The sequence below is a fragment of the Talpa occidentalis genome, unplaced genomic scaffold (genome assembly GCF_014898055.3).
Source record: "Talpa occidentalis isolate TD23 unplaced genomic scaffold, MPIMG_talOcc4v2.1 talOcc4.16, whole genome shotgun sequence".
NCBI classification, from domain to species: Eukaryota; Metazoa; Chordata; class Mammalia; order Eulipotyphla; family Talpidae; genus Talpa; species Talpa occidentalis.
The window spans coordinates 6,614,554-6,621,433 of NW_023601653.1; positions in this window are offsets into that span (position 1 = coordinate 6,614,554).

Here is a 6,880-nt window from a genome sequence, read left to right on the forward strand (position 1 = left end):
AGAAGCTTTGAGGTCATGCTTATTGTTCTAAGCTGCCAGATTTGGGGAAAGGGTTGCTGTTTGTTACACAGCAATAAATAGCTAATACACGCACTAACTTACCAACATAGACTTAATCCTCTCCCCAGCCCTAAGAGGTAGATACTATCCCCATTTTACAAATGTGGACCCCAAGGTTGAGAACACTTCCCAGCAAGAGGGTGGTGGGGTGCTCATTTCCAGCAGTGGGATTCGCTATCAGATGTGCACAAACCAGATAATGGCATCAGGGTTTTTAGAAAAGAAATGGGCTTTCTTGTGAATCAGTCGGCAAAGAAACAGAATATAAACTCAAGTCCGTCTCTCCTATTAAGAAAGGGAACGAGGTTCCACAGGCTTGGGGGTCCAGAGTGGAGAACAAAGGAGTTAAATTTTACTTGGCTAAGGAGTGGGCTGGGGGCAAGGAGATGTGAGCTTGGCTGAAGTTCATTGGCTGGCTACAGGGCCGTTCACACGTGAAGGCTAGCAAGGCTGTTCTTCAGATCACTGGAGTCTGGAATTTCTGTTGGCCCCTCACCCCCAGGGAGCCCTCGTCCCTCTATCTGTCCCCCAACTCCAACCAGCCTCGGAGCTCAGCTCAAGTTTAGTCAATAAGCCTCCAGGCTCTGCTGATTCTGCAAACGCAAGAGAGAAGTTTATTTTTTTAAGATTTATTTATGCATGTGAGAACTGGGGTACAGGCCAGAGGTGTGGAGGGGTGAAAAGATTCCCCAGAGACAGAGTGGGGAGTAGAACAAGCAGACTGCCAGAAATACACTGCTGAGGGGAGCAGAGGGGAGACAGGAAAGGTCTGCCGGGCCATGTGGGTCAGCTTCCTGGCGGGGGAGCGAACTCACTCGTGTTACAGTGGCTGGCGATAGCTTGATAGTGCTGAGGCTTTAAACCCTGCACCACAAGGGAAGCCCCCAAGAGAGAAGTTTAGGTAAGTTTTTTCTCTCCTTTGTGTCATTAGGGTCTCAAAATAATTGAACGATCTAGCCTTTGTTTCAGTGCCTTGAAAATCCACCTTCAAGTCTTTCTCTAAATTTGGGAATCCAAATATTAAAGCCGTCAACTCGTCATCTTCCCTGTGAGTTTTCTTCTTGGGGACACTGGGTGACAAAAAATTAAGAGACTAAGCAAATCTCAAACGTAGGAGACAGTATATTGTGTGTGGCTCCCCCAGGAGGGCAGAGAAGTGTGGACACAAAAATTATGCAAAAGTAGTCCCTGAAAAGGATACTAATCCAGGGACCTCCCTGGTGGCACAAGGGGTTGAGATACAACCTATGAAGCTATCCGCAACCACTGCAGCACGAGTTCGATCCCCGGCCCATATGGTGCAGCAGACTCTTCTGACTCAACCGCTGCTCCCCTCAGCAGTGTGTTTCAGTCAGTCTGCCTGTTCTGTTCCGCACTCTTTCTGGTGAATCCTCTCACCCCCCGCACCTCTGGCCTGTACCCCAGCTCTTGAATATGTAAATAAAAATATCTTTAAAAAAAAAAAAAGAGGGCCTCCCTGGTGGCACAAGTGGTTAAGCACCACACTATGAAGCAATCCACAGCCACTGCAGCAAGAGTTCAACCCTGGCTGGCCAGAGAGCTACCCACATGGCGCAGCAGACCTCTCCTGTCTCCCTGCTGCTCCCCTCAGCAGTGTATTTCAGTCAGTCTGCCTGTTCTGTTCCCCACTGTCTCTGGTGAATCCTCTCACCCCCCACACCTCTGGCCTGTACCCCAGCTCTTGTATGCATAAATAAATAAATCTTTTTAAAAAGTAATTTAAAAAAAGAGAATACTAATCCACTCCATCCAACCAGATCTTCTGTGATAGGGCAGGCTGACCCATGACAGGAAAGGAAAGGAAAATTTGGGAATCTCAAGTGTCAGCCCCACCAGGCTTCAGCCTCACAATCCTTGCTTCTCTGACCAATGACAACATCATCCTCCAAAAAGCCAGATTGGATTCTTCCCTAGAAAAGAAACCATTAGCTGCATCATTTCACTGCAGATGCTTATTTTTTAATGTGGTAAAAATGCTGACTGGGCAAAGGTTTTTGTCAGACTGCAGACTTTAAAAAAAGCATTTCATTAACAATCTGGCATCCCAGACAGAATGTAAATCTGCTACAAAATGAGGTTGATGGGCACATGGATGAGCTGCTTTAGCCCAAGTATATCACATATCTAGTCCATCCACCCTGAAATGAAACACAGCATGCCGCAGATGTCTTTCGGCAGGGAAGAAAGGGCCAGCAGCACAACCCACCCCGTTCATCCCACCTTCCCAATCCTGCATAAACAAAGCTGATTTGCCTGCGCTCTGGAGAAGCCTGAACTTGGTGCACAACGCAAAATCTTTCAAAAACCTGGCACCTCGTGTCTTGGAGATGCTGCCATCTCATACAAGTCTTTCAAGTCATTCCAAATTGATATAAAATGACTAGATGCATGGGCCTCCCCAGTGGCGCAGCGGTTGAGCGCTGGGTTGCGAAGCTGCCTGCGGCCTCTGCTGCGCTGGTTCGATCCCCGGCTGCTCCCCGGCCACCGGAGGAGGGTCCCACATGGCACACAGACCTCTCCTGCCGCCCGCTGCTCCCCTCAGCAGTGTCCTTCGGTCCTTCTGCCTGCTCTGCTCCCCGCTCTGGCTCTGGTGAATCCTCTGACCCTCCCGCGCTTCTGACTGTACCCAGTGCTTGTATAGAAAAATAAATAAATCTTAAAAAAAAAAAATGACTAGATGCAAAACATCTCACCACCAACAAAAAACAACAATGCAATAGCTCAAAATAGTCAGTGTGATTACAGCCTGTCCTGGTAGATTAGAAATAAAACTTCAAAAATATATGAGATGAGCCTTTTAACGCTAAGTTTAAATTTTAAATATTTCAATCTGTCATGGCAAAAGAGGTGTCCAGAAGTGTCCACCAGAGCATTAGCAGTAGATAGAAGAGGGCCAAAGTGACAGCTCCTATCAAAATGTGGTCCTATGTCCCTTTGAGTTAAGGCTGCTTCTGGGGCTGTATTGACCAAGAGAACTTGGTGCAAGGATACTGTGCCAGTTTCTAATTGAGGGGGCTGGCAGCTTCCATGGCCTCTCTGGGAACACAGCCACCACACAGTGGGACAGCCCCAGGGAGAGACTCATGCGGCGAGGCATTGAAGTGCCTGGCTGAGTTTCCAGCTAAGAGCCAGCACCAACTTGCATCCAATGGGTGTGCCGTCTTGGAAATGGATTCTGCAGCCCCAGGTGACCTTACCACGAGGAGCAGAAATGAGCTGCCCCTGCCCAGCCCCACCCAAACTTCATACTTGTGAGCAAAATGATTGTTGTTATTTTAAGCAACAACAATAGAAAAGAGGGATAGGCACCTTGGGATGAAATATGGTGTCTTCAGTGAAGCTGAACTTGTGAGAACAGGTACAGCATCTGTATTAGCAATTGCTAATAAGCAAGTTACAAAGATAGTTGCCAAGCACATCCATCAAGGAACTCTCAGTAAGCTACAGGTATGATGTTGTACCACTCTCTGTGTATACTGAGCAATCGATTCAAAAGTAAGAGAAGTGGGGCCTCCCCTGGTGGCACAGCGGTTGAGCACTGGGCTGCGAGGCTGCCCGCAGCCTCTGCAGCGCCGGTTCGTTCCCTGGCCGCCAGCGAGGGTCCCCCCCCAAAACAGAGTGAAGACTCTGTTAGTATGCATTATGTGGCTGCCTAGAATTAACAGAAACTCTGGAGTTGGGTCTTTCCTTTTGTAAAACCATGAGTACCTGCTAACCAGTGTCTGCAAGCACAGGCCAGCAAGTCAAATGGGGATCTCACCCGAAGTCAAACACGGCACTTGAAAGGGATTTGCACCCTGGCAAAGTTGCTTGGCCCAGTACAACGTTTATTGATTCAAGGACCCTCCTCTGACTTCAACTGATCAGGAAGTTACATGGCAAGTGGAAGATGATGGGACTTGAAAAACCAGCCCTGATGCCATGGAATCAGGGGTGCTGAGGGACCCCGAAGTTCTTCACTTCTACGCAGGAAAGCGTGCATGCGGGAGTCTGTGGGGTGAGCTAGTGAAGAAGCTTTATTGTAGGTGAGAGGAGATGCACTCAGGAGCGAAGTGAGGGCAGAGTGAGAGGAGAACCCGCCTTGGGGCTTAGGCTGCCGAGATAAACAGGGTTAGTTCGAGGGGATGGGGCTCGCAGGTGGCATCCTGAGTGGGTTTTGGCAACTTTTGCTTAACAAAAGGGGCAGGTTTGGGTTATCAAGTTCTATGACTATCTCTGTTTAGTTGATAATTCAAACCTGTATCGATATGTATTACATATGTAACCTGTCAGTGTCACTCAATATTTTAATGATATATCTTGGCTACAATTAAGATGTAAAACCTCATTTGAACTAGTCAATAATATTTCTTCCCAATATGCAATAACCAAGTTCCTCAATTTAACATCACTCTCTATTCCATATTTAACCTAGGACATAGTTTCTATTTCAAGGTTCCAAATGTATGAGCTTATTTATACTAATAATGCCTCTGTGAGGAGAAGATGTTTCACTTCATCTGTATTTCGCTAGTGATAAGAGCCAGGATTACTGACTTCCAGAAGGTCTTGCCAACTTATTGGCCAAACCCAGGGATTCAGAATGCATAATTCCAGTTGCTCATTACACTGTGATTTTGACAACAGTATCAAAAATATGTCAGGACTAGAGGAATCAGAATTGCTGGTCTTTACTACATCACATATACTTTAACATTTATTATATTTAAAATGTGAACTAGAACTTTGTGTATATGTGGCAAATATTTGTTGAATATGTAATTTACTCAGTCTCTAAATAACTTATTTAATAACCTAAAAAAGGGGGTGCAGGAATTTACAGGTGGGGTAATAAGATTTGGCCAATTTGTTTAACAAAAACCACCCGACCCTAACCTGCTAGTTACGTAAGCTAGGAGAAGTTTTACAACTGCAGGCGCCCTCGTGTGAGATAAATGGATAAGGGCTTTAGTCACTTTGTTCTAAGTGGGCACAGCTGTTTTTCAGGAATACTGGATGGGGGATGTAGGAGTCTGGAGCCATTGTGCCAGATTCCCATTCTACCTCAGTGCTGAGAAGAGCAAAGCCAGCTGTGGGAGCCCCCGTAGAGCGCCCCAACATCATCTGAACCCTGATCCCATTGTACCTAAATTAGCCGTGTCCTGTATGTGAGAAAACAGAGGAGGCCAGTCCTGGGTTTCGGCACCAGAATGTCAGAAAAGAGAGGAGGCCAAAAGTATCAGACTGAAGCGGGCTTTATTGAAAGTCCATGAGGTGATGACTCTGCAGGCCAAGAGTCACGCCCCAAAATGGGAGCACAGGTATTTATTTTTTTTTAAAGATTTATTTATGCATACAAGAGCTGGGGTACAGGCCAGAGGTGCAGGAGGTGAGAGGATTCACCAGACAGAGCGGGGAACAGAACAGGCAGACTGACTGAAATACACTGCTAAGGGGAGCAGCGGACGAGTCAAGAGAGGTCTGCTACGCCGTGTGGGTAGCTCCCTGGCCAGCATGCTGTAGAGGCTGCAGACAGCTTCATAGGTTGCATCTTAACCCCTTGCGCCACCAGGGAGGCCTGAGAGCATGGGTTTTTATAGGGTTAGGCAACTGCTCGAATTTTTTGGTGTATGTGTTGGGGGTCTCTTCTGCCAGAGGGGGTCTGCGGGAGTTGTTTACACCCGGGGGCAGGGGCAGGTCTGCTGGAATTGTTTACTGTTGTCAGCTTTATCTCTGATTCAGCTTATCTCAGGTTCCCTGGTGCCTGGCTGTGCTCTCTCCACAGTACACACTAGTGATAAGGGTTAATAAGTCCCTTTTCATGAACTGGTGTGTTAGTTCCTGACACTTGCCACGGAAGAATCCTGACTCATTGGAGCCTCAAGGAGGGACGCTGGGGACAGGGTTACCGGGCTTCCCTTCACACGCCACCAAGGCTGAAGCCACTTCATTCTTTTCATTCTTTTTCTCAATCACCATTTTCTGAGGGCCAGCTCCGCTCAGCACAGGGCTAGCCCTACATCAGTGGATGATGATGGAGCGCCTACTCATAACAGATTAAAAGTGACAGTTAAAAAAAAAAAATACAAGTGACAGGAAATTGTGCTGGCATCTAGAGGCTTGTGGAGAACAAGAGAATCAGGACCTCTTTCCTCATGTTGCTCGTAGTTTAATAGAGAAGACAGACATTAGACAAGCAGTAAGTCCTCAGGGTGAGGGAGGGAGAAGGCACTAAGGGATTGTAGATGCCATGGGCGGGCCTACTGCCCTCTCTTTCCTCTGGGATTCATCCTACTCCTGGCACAGAGCCCCTAAAGCCCCTGGAAGCTGAGAGAAAAAGGTGTCTTTTGCTATTCTTAGCAAACCCTGCAGCTACACCTGAGTGTACGTTAATGAGGGGCTTTTGGAAAGCCCTTATGGATGGGGCTGGTTGCCAGGGAAACCAATTGGGTGATTGCAGGGCTGGAACTTTCAGCCCCACACCACCTCCAGCTAAGGGGAAGCGGGAACTGGAGATTGAGTTCAATTGTGAATAGCTAGTAATTTACTCAGTCATGCCTCAATAATGAAATTCTGTTTTATTTTTTTAAAAAAAGAACCACACACACTCTCTTGAACAATTAGATCTGATGAGCTCCTGGGCTGGTGAGCACTGAGTTTCAGGGCGTGCGGGGCTCCCGGACACGCTGCATGCGCTGAGCCCCTTCCCGCACGCCTTGTTCCAGCTGCCTCTTCCTCCAAGCTTCATCTACTACTTACAATAATTCTCCTTAGTAATAAACTAGTGAACATGAATTAAATGTTTCTGGAGTTCTGCGGG